The following is a 14,511-nucleotide window of genomic DNA, read 5'->3' as shown; positions in this document are numbered from 1 at the left end:
AGTTTACATTGAATGAACTGTTAGAACATGGGGCCTGATGGATAGACTCGAGTCATCGAGGGCATCCTCGGATGGCTCTGTCTTGTCCCTGATCTCTTCCGGTTTCTCTTTGATTCCTGGCTGTCATGAAGTGATTGGCTTTTCTTTACCAGGTCCTTCTCCCTAGAGCTTCTTTCTTGCCATGGGGCAGGAAGCAATGGAGCCAGTTTTGGAACCAAAATCCATCTTTCTTCCTTTAAATCTTTTCACTCAGGTGCTTGTCCAGGCTTGAAAAGTTTAACAAACACACTGTGTATGCAGTTGAGTGCTTTCTACCTGCTTTGTGTTTTTCTCTGGACTTCTTTGATGTGGCTTTCAATTGACAAAATTTCTTACCTCTAATATTAATGAACAGTTGTTCCAGGATCATTTCTTTCTAATTTGAAAGAGATTATCTAATTATTTTCTATATTTTAACAGATAAATAACAATTTTACAAATGTGCATTTTATGTTGTGATATTTTGGATTGTGTATATTCTGTATAAGGATGAAATGAGATAATTTGCGTATCAACTATTTCAAATATTTATCAGTTCTCAAAGTGAAAACTACAGTCCCTTGCTTATCACTATAGTCACCCTACTATGCAAGAGAATACTTATTGGAACCATTTTTGAAATGATCATGATGTCTAACTGCCTTCTAAATATTTATATCTATATCCATATTTTTTTCCTGCCCCTAGCCTTAGTGAGGGTCCTTATCGCGGTGAGTAGTGGTTAGGACAGAAGTGCATTACTGTTCAGGTGCGCAGAATAAGTGTTCATGACACATCAACATCCCACCCTCCAAGGCTCTGGGAACTCACTGAAGAGGGGGAGGAAATTGTGTAAGTGACAGAGGGTGTGGAGGTGGACTGTGAAATGGTCTCATCTGGATGTGACGGTACCTTCTATGCTAATTTCTTAATATGCTGATACAAAACCAGTTTCCAAAGAGCATCATCTCTTGGTATCCATGGCTTGCCCATTGTGCATGGCTGCCATGCTTCTTGTCCCACTCGCTGCTCATGCACACAAAGTTGCTTTCGTACCTTAGCTGTGATGCTGCAGGGACCGGCGAGCGGAAGTAGTTCTCTGCTGCACTAGCTCTACTTCCTGTGGGGACGCAGGTATTGCAGCCAATGGGATATGCAGGGATATTGCTGTAGGTTTCTTCAGAACGAAACCAAAGGTTCTCGCCTTCTTTTTCTTTGTTTTTGTTTCCCTTTCACTTAATTTAATAATTATACAATGATCCAAATGAGGAAAAAACCCTAAAGTCCAGTCATGGACCGAACGAAAGTCCCAAAACATGAAAGAGATGGAATTTGGGATGGTGAAGAGATGAGGTCTAGTCAAGGTTCAAGTTCTGATGAGATTAAAAAAGAGCCAATCTCAGAGAGTACCAGACTAAGACATCAAGCTCTATGCATATAGTACAGGAGAAAAAAAAAGGGCTGTCAGATTACCTTAAACTTTAATCGGATTTTAAAAATTATGCTAACACTTATGTAAGAAACTTAAGAAGACTACCAATATATTAAAACATTAATACATCAAGCATTAAGACTTGCTTTAGGACCAAATGGGATTTACTTGTTTATTATTTATTTATTTATTTATTTTTGGTTTTTTGAGACAGGGTTTCTCTGTATAGCCCTGGCTGTCCTGGAACTCACTTTGAAGACCAGGCTGGCCTAGAACTCAGAAATCTGCCTGCGTCTGCCTCCCAAGTGCTGGGATTTAAGGCTTGTGCCACCACTGCCTGGCTACTAATTTATTTTTTTAATGCAACATTTTCTTACGTTTACATGAGATTTAGTTCATTTCACTCTTGTTCCTCTCTCTGGACACTCCCTTCTCCTACCAAAGCCCCTTTTCCCTGCAGGCTTTCTCCTGTTTTCCCACCATCCTTTGTGTGTAATCCACTGTGTTTAGAATTTAAAGTGTGGGTGGGACATTATTTACTGCTATATAGACAACTTATCAATGGTTGTTCCACTGAAGATACATGATAGTACTTTCTCCAACTGTCACTAACTCCCAGTAGTCCCTTAGGGAAGGGTGAGTTTCTGTGGTCCTTGCCCATCCGTGATGAAATGTTGGTGAGCCCAGTATAGCACAGGGTGGGTGCAGCTAGCTAAACATGCAGTTGTTCAACAGCTATGCCAAACCCAGAGAACATCTATTTGCTGTACATTGCCCCATCCTCTGGCTTTGACATTCCTTCAGCCTCCTTTCCCATAATGTTCTTTGAGCCTTGGAGGGGGTAAGATAGCCATCCCATTAAATGGGATTTATTCTTAAAATATGCATGCTACTTACTATTAGGAATATTGAACTTCAATTGAAAGAGGAAACACTATGCCTTAGTTAGGGTTTTAGTGCTATGAAGAGACACCATGACCAAGGCTACTTTTAGACAACATTTAATTGGGGCTGGTACAGGTTCAGAGGTTCAGTCCATTATCAACAAGGTGGGAGCATGGCAGCGTTCAGGCAGGCAGGGTGCAGGTAAAGCTGAGAGTTCTACATCTTCATCTGAAGGCTGTTAGGAGAAAACTGACTTCAAGGCATCTAAGACAAGGGTATTAAAGCTGACACCCACAGTAACACAACAAGGCCACACCTCCAAATAGTGCCATTCCCTGGGCCAAGCATATTCAAATTGCCATACACACTATATAAAGAAAATTATATTGACTTTGCATAGATTAAAATTAACCTTTAAAGGTTAAAAATGGTCTTTAGCTGCAAGATGGTTTGGCAGGGGTTGGTTCTTGCAATCCAGCCTTACAACATGAGTTGGATGCCTGGGACCCACAAGGTGGAAGGAGAAAAATGACTCCTACAAGTCACATGTGTGCATCTACACATAATTAAATAACTGAATTTAATCACACATTTTTTTTGCAGTGACATTAAACAAAGGCTAGTCATTGACATTTACTTTTCGTGATACTATTTTCTTCAGGGAGTATCATCCAATATGATTAAATCAGAGTAGTTCATTAGATACATTTGTACAAGTAATCAAGTTATGTCTATTATTTTTCCATCATACAACTGAAAATATTGAGATTCAAAACAAATATAGTACAGGTAATGATTCAGGCAGTGACAATAAATCATGGCAGAAAATTAGTGTGCAGACATTAACTTCATTCAGAAATGTAAGCACCAAATAATTGAAATAGTAAAAGAATGAAAGAATGTATCACCTACAAGATACAAAACAGAATAACTATAATGAATAACATGAATAGCTTAATAACAGTCCCAAAGAATGTATGGGCATGCACATGTACATGGACCCATATCACATACACAGACAAATACACACACACACACACACACACACACACACAGAGAGAGAGAGAGAGAGAGAGAGAGAGAGAGAGAGAGAGAAATATACACACATACAAACACGCACTCACACAAACAAAAACACACACACATGCACACACAAATTATATACTACATACACATGATTTTTTAGGATATTATGTTCTTGGAGAGGTATATTAGATATTGCAAACATTTAATTTCTTTAAGTAGTTTATAAATTTTGTGTGCCCTCATTAAAATATTGATCAAATGGTCAGAAAGAGAGAGAGACAGAGACAGAGACACAGAGAGAGAATGAGAGTATAAAATCCCTGAATAGACTCCAATGCAGACAGAAATTTAGTCTGGGTAAAAATGTCTCAATCCATGGGGAAAGGATGAACTTTTGAACAAATGTCTTCAAGGCTTTGAGACTGACTGCATTTGGACAAAACTGAAATTCCCTGGGGTATCTCTTAGAGTGGATATTTATTGACATTTATTTTCCTAACCATCCTATAAGGAAGTTTATGAGAAACTATATCTTCTCAAATTTTCTAGGTATTTCTCAAGGACAAATTTGGAAACTACTACATTAAAGGGGTAGTCCCTGTTGAGGGTCCACACAACACAGACTCTGTCACTTGCTATCTTTAACTAGAGCCTTTTCCCACTTGGTTCAACATCTTTCAACTCTATTTCTGGCAGTTTCTGCCAATGATCAAGGCCATTCATGGCTCCACCCATTCTGTACACTAGGCACAATTAAAGAAAACTACCTTTTAAATTCTTCTTGGTTTAGCTAAGTGAGGTTAGAATTTCCTTAAACGAATATTCTGGAGAAAATAAGATAAATGGAATGCTTATAAATGAACTGATTGGTTAGTGGTTTCTTATGCTCTTTGGCCCCACTGAGTATCTGCATCATTAAGGACTGGTCTATGCAGGTATTGGTAGAGGCCTGCACACAATTCTTCTCCTAGGAATTCTAAATTCTTCCTAGGAGTCATGGATTCCAATTCTCATCCCAGGCAGCAGGTGATTATGATTTGCCTCATGCACTAGGAGAGTCATGAGTTTTGCCCTGCTGCAAATAGCTTTACATTTGGATATGCACAGCTACTTGACCTAGTCATGTGGATCACCCTAAGAATTCCCCTCAAGCTCACTGTTTTCAGTTTCCACTGCCCTATTGCTCTCCCATTTTACCTCCCACACTCCCCTTCACTAGAGCCTGCTCCCACATCTGAGTTGGACAAGAGTGCCAGCAGTCAGTGGTTAAGAGCATGCACACAATCATCGGCACTCTTGGCCTAACGACTCCCTTCAGTTTCTTCTCCCTCATCTCGAGTGAGAATTTTGGTTTTTTTAAAAAAGCTTTACAGCAGGTGGTTATGATTTGCCTTGTGCATTAGAACGTCATGATTTTTGCCCAGCTACAGATAGTTTACATTTGGAATTCTGGGAACTTTTGAGAGGACATAAATGTGAAGAGATTGAAGAGGAGCTGGGGGGGGGGAGGGGCACTCAGAGGATGCTGCTGCTGATTCCTGCTGTTGCTGGATTGCTAGATATCCTGACCACAAAAATTGGACTTACCTCAACACTCCTAATCAGCAGGAAGTGGCCTAAAGAGAGCTACACCTCTTTTTCCTCTATCCTTCTTTTTCTCCTTCCTAGTGATGGGAATTTAGATGTGATAAGGGTTGGAAGGGAGGTAGAGATAAAAGAACACATAAAATAGCTAAAAACCAAGTATGCCGATGCTCATCTACTTTAGTCACACTGATGTGCTCTTGGGGACTCCTCCTAACTTAGATCATGTCCATGTGTTAGCAGATTCTGCTGAGATGCTCCCCATGACCTGATTACCCCTACTTATCCTTCCATGTCCTTGTTAAACAGCACCTCCTTGGGGAAGCCTCCCCAGGTTTCCCCAATCAAGTTGCACTCTCATTGCTTCATTTTCTCTCTTCATTATCATCTATCACATAGTTTATTCTTGTTCTATCTTTGCTTTGCACCAACAAGGGCCCCGCACACACTGGGCAGGTGCTCTACCACCGAACTGCATCCCAGCCTGTTATTTTGAATTCATAGCTCTTTCCTGAGTGGACAGAGACTCTGAGTTCTTTGGTTGCTGTGAGATCCCAGTACCTGGTGAACCAATTGCCCTTTTGAGAATGTACTTTGTGAAATATTAATGAATAGGCAATAAAACTATTCCAGTTTCCATGAGCAAGAGAAAGAGAGATGACTATAGAGCAATAACTTTACCTTGTGGGCACCCATTTCTGAAGGTCCTTTTGGATGAAATGCTGCTATGAACTGAAATGGTTTCCTAGGATGTTATCTCTCAATTTCCTACAAACCGTGAAGAGCATTGATAAATCACTGACCTGGATTGATAGGTTATTTTTCATCACTGGGCTCATTTGCATGCTAGCGCAAAACTGTTATTTCTACTAATATACTATCAATTTACAGCAAGTGTTTAAAGCCAGAGATGATTGGTGAGAATACTGTGTACTCTTTGGAGGATTAAACTGATCATCTTGAGACTATAATCTATGACATTCTGTTTTTTGTGTGCATGTGTGTATGCCCACGCATGTGTATGCTTATGCTTCTATGTTCATGTGCCAGGACATACATGGAGGTAAACTTACATGTCAGTTTTCACCTTCCACCTTGTTTAAGAAAGCATCCTTGTTTATCAATGTGTACATCAGGCTAATTGACCTTTCTGCTTCTGGGAATTCTCCGGTCCCCACCTCCCATCTCAGCCTAGGAGCACTAGAATTATAGATCTATACTTCTGCATCAAGCTTTACATGGGTTCTGGGGATTTGACCTCAGATTCCCATGCCTGAGTTCATGTTACATGTTAGCCAGCACACACACACACACACACACACACACACACACACAGAGCCATCTTCCTATCCCCTGAAAGTTATTTTTACAAGTATAGGTTTCAAAGAGCTGTGTGAGTTTATTGACAAATCACTTTATTATTATTATTTTGCTGGACATACTGCCAAATGCATTATGTTTTTCGAAAGGAAGTGTAGCTTGACTATATCTCATTCAGTTACCAATAGGGGATGAGATGAGTTTCTGGAAACTCTCGGGGAAAAGATGACACTTGGCTGATTTAATCATCTTGACAATGTGAATGATTTTGCTAGAATTGAGAGCCTTTCACCTGTAAGATGTTCTTGTTAAGATGTCCGGAGTAAAGGGATCATAAATAGTGCACAGCCCAGAATCTACTTCTACTTTGACCAAAACAATGCATATTTGGCATGCGAAGAGGAACACAGGGAATCCAGTCTGTTTTCCCTTGGCTTCAGTAATGGTACTCTTGAAATGATATCAAGGGTTGATAGTAAATAAACTCCCTGATTCATGGAACTAGATTGCACAATTGAGTATGTTTGGATACTCACAGTTTCTACTTGATCATTATGAATGGGATTGTTTTGACAGTCTTTTTGTGTAGCACAGACTAGCTTTGAACTAGTGGTCTTCTTGGTGCTACTTGCTAAGCTTTGTGATTACAAGCATGTACTGCCAGCTGCACACTCTATTTTGTCCTTATGCCAATGCAATGAGTACTTATTAAATGTCTGTTACATCTTAAAAAGAAAAAAAAACTGGAACAAAGAGAAGTTAAGAAATCTATTCCACTCCAACCAGACCTCTCTCATTGCCAAATGAAGCTTCCAGTACCAGGATTAGCTTATAGTTAATCAAGCTGTTGGCCAAAAGGAGCCTCATGGGAGCTCCCAAACAATCCGGACTATTGCTAAGGCTACTGTTTGCTCCCCACAAGCTGATAGTAAGGCCCTATTGATGGAGACAACACCTACACAACTCATTGAATAAAGAGAAGTCAAGCTGGTGCCTACCTAAAGCCTTCATCTCTATGATATCATGTTTATGATACTGAAAGGTTCTCTCCATACTACCAAAGGAGAAACATAAACATCAACCCAGCTACAAACTTCCTGATATACCACGATGCCACCCCTCAAGGTCCTTTAGTGTAATAGTGATGCAAAGTTTGTGAGAGTAGCCAACCAATATCTGATTGAATTTAAGACTCATTCTGTTGAGATGGAATCCATCCCTGGCACTGCAGGGGTGGACAGGAATCTGGGAATGTACTTTCATATCCATTTGATGCCAAAGTCCTCATTCTTTCCATGACATGGTTTTCAACGTTTAAATAATGTATTTATTACTTGGGACATTTGAACTCCATCATGTGTAGAAACAAGCCAAATGATTTAGCACTGAATGTAGTAGGTCCTTTATTTCCCTTGCAACTTGTTCATCCCACAGTCTGAAATCCACTATAACAGTCACGGTTATCAGTCTTATAGATGAAAATTTGTAGTATATGATGAAGTACACACAGCAGCATCTCAGTGAATCTGCCACAGAAGGTGTAAGAACAGCATGGGGCAGCATCAGAAAACTGATGGTTCTGCATTTTCACCCAAGCCTGGAGTTGCTTAATAACTTTCACCTCCCATAAGACATAGAAGAGCTTAACATCACTGGAAGGAAAGACACAGTCTGGACAGGAACACTACTGCAGAGAAAAACAGGTAATGTGTTAAATCCTAAAGAGCAATTCTATCATTTGCCCAATCTCGTACTAAAATAGGAAATGCAAAAACGAACAAACAAAAACAAATTATAAACAGCTATGTAAATACAGGAACAATCTTGGAGCAGTTCCTAGTGAGCAGGACTGAAGTCTGAGTGCAAGGACACTACCTGCAAGTTCAAATGGGGCCAGTGTAAAAGGAAAAGGCAGCTCTAAGGAAACCCACATGCCTGTGTGAGAGAAACAGGGACTGGCAATTCTCAAAAGAAGAAATGAAAATGGGTAATCGAATATGGAAGTACCATTTTTCTAATAATAAGTTTTGCTGAATTATCAAGAGGTTTAAAAGGTACCAACAATAGTCTGTCTAAGGATTGGGTAAAATTCACAGTGGGATGCTAGCTCCTAATGGGAGTTTAAATGGGTAGTGTATTTCTGGAAAGTAGTTCAGTATTATGTATTCAGAGCCTTAACTATGTTTGTATTTTTGTATTGTTGAGTAAATTTGTCACAAATGTAGATGAAAAGAAAAATTACATATCAAAGTATGAATTCATATTGATTTGTAAGCAATAAAAAATCCAATCATAGACTAATCATAGAGCACAAGATTTTATGTATTATGTAGGTAACAAAAATGATGTTTCCCTTCATTGGATGTGAAAATACAACCAATGTATTATTTTTAGAATAAAACACAGTATTGTACATTAATTCTGGGGGCCAAAATGATCAGATATGGTTGGTAGATGTCCATTGGGTAAAATGCATGAATAAAAGAACTGTTCCTGGACGTGGGAAGGGGAAAGGAGGGGAGGGGAGGGGAGGGGAGGAGAGCAGAGGAGGGAAGAGTGTGTTTTCTTAATTCCTTGCAGGCAACAAATTTCCCAACACTGCAATGCTGTTGGGCACCATGGAACTGGAGCTAAGACTTAAGACTCAATGTGGAACTAAGATTTTTTGTCTCAAAGGAGACAAATTGCTTCTTTAGGTATATGTTATTAAGAAACTAGGTACTCACTGGAGAGATGACTCAGTGCTTAAGAGCAATGGCTGCTTTTCTGAAGGATCTGGAGTTCAATTCCCAGCTCCCACATGGCAGCTCATAACTGTCTGTAACTCCAGTTCCAGGGAATCTGACAGCTTCACACAGACACACATGCTGGCAAAATACCAATGGCATAAAATAAAAATAAATCTTTTTTTTTAAGGAGAGGGGGGATGGAGAGTTGGCTCAGCAGTTAAGAACACTGGCCACTCTTGAAGAGGTAGAGTTCAATTCCAAGCAACCAGGTGGTGGCTTGCAACCATCTGTAATGGGCTGGATACTCTCTTCTGGCATACAGGCATCCATGCAGGCAGAGCACTCACACATAAAATACATACATTTTGAAAAGTGAAAAAATAAGTAAATAAGGAAATTGAGCACTCAAACTGGAAAACATAAAGGTAAAACAACCTCTATAGATAAGCTCCCAAGAATCTGCTTCCTTCAGCCAGGCCCACTCAGCTATGAACATTGGGTAGGGATAGCATCCTTATGATCCAGACACCTTATGATCAATACTGTCACCGGTGAGGGACCACACCTTCCACACATTGGCATTCATTACCAAGCCATGATATCTTGACCCTGACTACCAATGGCCCATGTCCATTTCACAATTTGGTTCATCTCTGGATCCCCCAAATTTCAACAATCCTGCATTCCATAAAAGTCCAAAATCAAAATCCTGTCTGAGACCCATATAAACTCTAAACTGTGAATTTCTTTAAAACGTTAATGCCAGAAAATTTAGAACAAACACGACTTCTTCACAGAAGTCATTTAAGTTGCCCATTGGCTCCTTCAGTCTCATACACCCGTGGGTATCTACAAGTGAAATGACACGGGGGCATCTCAGGAGTAGTGAGACAGAGGAGCTGACTCCGTAGATCTTCCGTCTGTTAATAAACATATCAATTCAAGAATCAACTGTGAGAAATACACAAATTCACTAGTCACCAAAACTAGGAGGGATATTTGGGGGCATCCTCTGTCAGAGCCCCAATTCGTAACAACAGGACCCTACAATAATACCCTGTACTGGCTGGTTTTGTGTCTACTTGACATAAGCTAGAGTCATCCGAGAAGAAGGTGCCTCAGTTGAGGACATGCCTCTCTATGAGATTCAGCTGTAGGATTTTCTCATTTAGCAATTGTTGGGGAAGGTCCCAGCCCACTGTGAGGGGTGCTCTCCCTGGGCTGGTAGTCCTGGGTTCTATAAGAAAGCTGACTGAGGAAGCCCTGTTAAGCAAGCCAGTAAGTAGCATCCTTCCATGGCTTCTGAATCTGATCTTGTCCTCCAGGTTCCAGCCCTGTTTGAGTTCCTGTTCTGACTTCATTCAGTGATGAGCAATGTGGAAATATAATCCAAATAAACCCTTTCCTCCCCAACTTGCTTTTTGCTCATGGTATTTAATTACAGCAATAGAAGCCCTAACTAAGATATACCCCATAACAGGAGGGATTTTCTTTCCTTGCCCCGGATAAGTGAAGGGATTACTACCTCTGTCTACTGCCTAACTTTTCTGAGGGTGGTCCCAAATGACCCTTATCTGTCAAATGGTCGAATTCTGATAGGACCAGTAGAACTTGATTGCTTGAAAAGTGAATATGGACATATACTTGGCCAGCAGGTGGCATTAATCTGCCTCCTGCATGACTGCAGAACAAGTGAATGAAAACTTCCAGATTCCATCCCATCCTAGGGCAGGAAAGAGTTGATCATATATGCCTGTGTCTACTGACCTTCTATCTGGAAGGCTGCCCCAAAGGGATCGACTTTACAGACTTGAAACTCTTAACAGCACTAGCACAGTGTAGCAGGTAGAGAAAGTCCTGAGAGCTGAAGACTGGGAGGTAACAGAGATTGCAGGAGAGGGATCAATAGAAACCCTTGAACACTCTCTGAGTTCTTTGGTATGGCCATTCTGTACAAGGCTAGTTGTTGAAGACTGGGGAAGAAAATGCGCTGTCTGTCCATGAGTGCCAACACAGAGCATAAAGTAAAGCAAGGAGTATAGCCTGTTTGATCTAAAGACTTGGTCTATTTAAGTTTTCTAATTTAATAAATCTCAGTTTTTGAACTTGAAAAGAATCCAAAGAATTGAGCTGGTAAGCTGGAATGGATCTGTGTTCTACCTCCAATAACACAAATATAAAAGTTTTGATTTCCTTTCTTCTTTTCTGCCTGTATTCCCTGCACATCAGATACTTAAAACTTTAACCAGTACAGTCCTATCTTGCAAGAATGGATTTATATGTAGCTGATTATTTGTAAATTTTGTTTTCACTGTTAAAATTTTTAAGTTGGCTGTGCAAGTTCATACACAACAACTGACCAGAAATTTAGGTGATGTTTAAAATCAGATTGGGATCTAGCAATTCTGCAGATGTATTGCTTGTAATTTTTTCAAATTTCCAGTTTCTTCTTGTTCTAATTGCTTTTCTTCACCACCTGTATCACTAGAAAAAAAATCACTATAATTTCTTTGCTGGCAAAGCTTGGGCAGGGAAAGCAGAAGAAATGTCCTTGAAGAAATTCACAGATTCACAGGTCTTGCCTGAGAATGCACTGATTTCCCAGGAGCAAATTATTTTCTGGTTTCTGCCCACCTTCACCATTTCCCAGAGCTTTCAGTTGTCTTGAAAAATTTACTTGATCCTTATCATTGCTATCAGTGAGAGGAATTTTCCAAGATTCTCACATTCCCAGCATCCAAAGTGTGGGAAGCAGGTGTGGCCAAGCCCCGTGATCCCTGTTTACCAAGAACCTGAGCCTGTGCACTTGTAAGATCCTGTGCTGCCCGCCTGATGAGTCACTGTCCTATCACCGCATGCCCTGCCTGCATGCACAGCTCGTGTTCAGAGCATGCTGAATGCTGATTGGATCCAGGAGAGGAGAGAGGGATAAGAGGCAGAGGACTGATGAAAAACAAAAACAGGATGAGCCCAGGGAGATAAAGAAGAGTGTTGTTGGAGAAACTTTCCTTGGCATTCGTGTAATTTTTCCCCCCCATCTCTGCTGGTCGGAGTGCGGGGTTGCGGCATCTGGTGGCCCGTACAGGGAACTTTTCTCCAGGAGCAGCTGATATGAGAAAAAGGAGCTATGGGGGAGTTCTGTGGTAAGTAACTAAATGCCCCCTCACAGGAATCTGACTCTCACCCCAGGAAGAAGGAAGAAATGGAAGAAGAGAAAAGAGATTTGATATCCCAAGAGATCAGCAAATACAGACAGACACACACACACAAGAAACTGGAAGAAGAGAAAGGCAAAAAAGAAAAGACAGGAAATTGAGAAAGTATGGAGAGAAAGAGAGAGGGAATGTGAAAGAAAATGAGAAAGGTGCTTTGGGAATGAGTCTCTAGAGCCAGGGGCTGGTGGCTGCAAGTGGTGGTGTGGCCGTGTGTCCCTGTCGGTTCAGCTGTCACGACATTGTGGGTGTCAGTGTGAGGCGAAACTGGGCCAGTGGGACTGGAAGGGCTACGGCACCATGCCGGGAGGTAGAGCTTGGGATTTTTTTTGAGGTCATGCTGATGATGGAAAACTAGTGGTAATCTTGGCAAAGCTTATCAAGTTAGAAGTTTGCTGTCCCTAGCCCCTACTGAACCAGGACAGGACAGCTGCTTTCTTAATGAGCAGAGATTTCAGCTTGGCCTCATGGATGATGCTGCCGAGTGCTTTGAAAATATATTGGCGAGAATTCATTTTCACCTGGTGCCTAACAGGGACGCAGACATGTGCACCTCTAAGTCTTGTGTGACTCATCAGAAGTTTGCCATGACTCTGTATGAGCAGTGTGTGTGCCGGAGCGGTGGTGCTTCCTCAGACCCTCTGCCCTTTACTGAACACGTGAGGTACATTTCCACAACAGCCCTGTGCAATGAAGTTGAAAGAATGACGGAAAGGCATGAGTGAGTTAAACCAGAGATGTTTGCGGAACTGCTGCAAACTGCAAACACAGCAGATGACTATTGAAAGTGTCCTAGTAACTGTGGCCAAAAAATAAAAATCCTCCATGTTTTAATGAATTTCCCAGAGATTGTTACAATTGGATTAGTGTGGGACTCCGAGCACTCAGACTTGACTGAAGAGGTTGTTCGAAGTCTAGCCACGCATCTCTACCTTCCTGGGCTTTTTTATAGGGTTACTGAAGAAAATGCTACAGACAGTGACTGTGCCTTTGCTTTTCACACCAAGAGCTCCAAGTGAGTTTTTTTTTGATGATGCACATGTGAAGGAGATGGGAACCAGATGGAAAGATGTGGTCTCAAAATGCATACGATGCCTTTTGCTGTTTTATGCAAACCCAGATAGTATAGGGTCTCTACTGAGGACACACCCAGGCAGGTTGTCCACTGGTCACATTATAGATCGGTTGAAGAAAACATGGGATTTGGAAAGCCTATCATTTATAAACCAGAAAATTCAAAGGAAAAATGGATTTGGTGGTCAGACGAAACAGAAAATCACAAATTTCAAACTGATGTTTCCTCACCTAATTGGAGCTAACTGCAGACAAGTGAAAGGAGAGCACCAGTTAAGTTAAGCCATGATCAAAAAGAAAAGATAAAAGACATTTCCAGAGAATGTGTTCTGAAAGCCATTGAACAGAAAAATGCACTTTCTTCTCAACGGAAAGATTTAGAAAAGGGACAGAGGAAAGATACAGACCAACACAGGGATTTGGTTGATGAAGACTTGGCATCTTTCAAGTCTGGATCGCCTCCTGCCTCGGATGGCTTTAGACAAGGGAATCCCCATCTCTACCACAGCTAAGGCAAAGGACCGTGTAAACATGACCGAGCTACCCATGAGAGCTACACTTCTGGAAAAGTGGTAAGTTCAAGCAAATCCCAGAATCTTCTTGTTCCTGGAGAGAAAACAGCAGGCAAAGCTAAGAGTGACAGTGGCACTGGATATGATACAGACAGCAGCCAAGATTCAAGGGACAAAGGAGGCAGCTGCAGCAGTCAGACTAAAAGCTGCCACCGAGGCTGGAAACCCATGAGAGAAACATTAAACGAAGAAGCTACTTGTTAAAGTTGATGCAAAGACAAAGGCACAGTTGGATGAATGGAAAGCAAAGAAAAAAGCTAATGGGAACGAAGAGTAATCTAGCAGTTCAGGAAAAGGCTCCCGGTATAGGGACTGAGTTAGGTTCCCTGTATAGGGATGAAGTTAGGCTCCCGGTAGAGGGACGAAGCTAGGTTCCTGGTATAGGGATGGAGTTAGGTTCCCGGGGTAGGGATGGAGTTAGGCTCCCAGGATTAAGATTAAGGGCTAAAAGTCTAGCCTCCAAAAGGGACAGAAAACCTCAACTGAGAGAGGAAGAAGTAGAGCAGCTCACTGGCATGAGAAACTGCAGCAGGAGTTGGTCGGCATTGAACAGCAGAGAGAGGATGCCAGGACCCTCCTAGAAGATGAGGAGAGCTTTAAACATCAGCTGGACATGTTGACTGCTGAAAATCTGATTTTAGAATGAAAGACACAATCAC

At 41.3% G+C, this 14,511-nt stretch overlaps 1 pseudogene; it reads left to right on the top strand.

The window, feature by feature from the left end:
- Positions 1–14,056, top strand: part of LOC110326102 — a 160,240-nt pseudogene extending 146,184 nt beyond the window's left edge.
- Positions 14,057–14,511: the final 455 nt, after the last annotated feature.

Source organism: Mus pahari, chromosome 9 (genome assembly GCF_900095145.1).
Source record: "Mus pahari chromosome 9, PAHARI_EIJ_v1.1, whole genome shotgun sequence".
Classification (NCBI taxonomy): Eukaryota; Metazoa; Chordata; class Mammalia; order Rodentia; family Muridae; genus Mus; species Mus pahari.
This window is presented reverse-complemented; position numbering and strand designations above follow the sequence as displayed.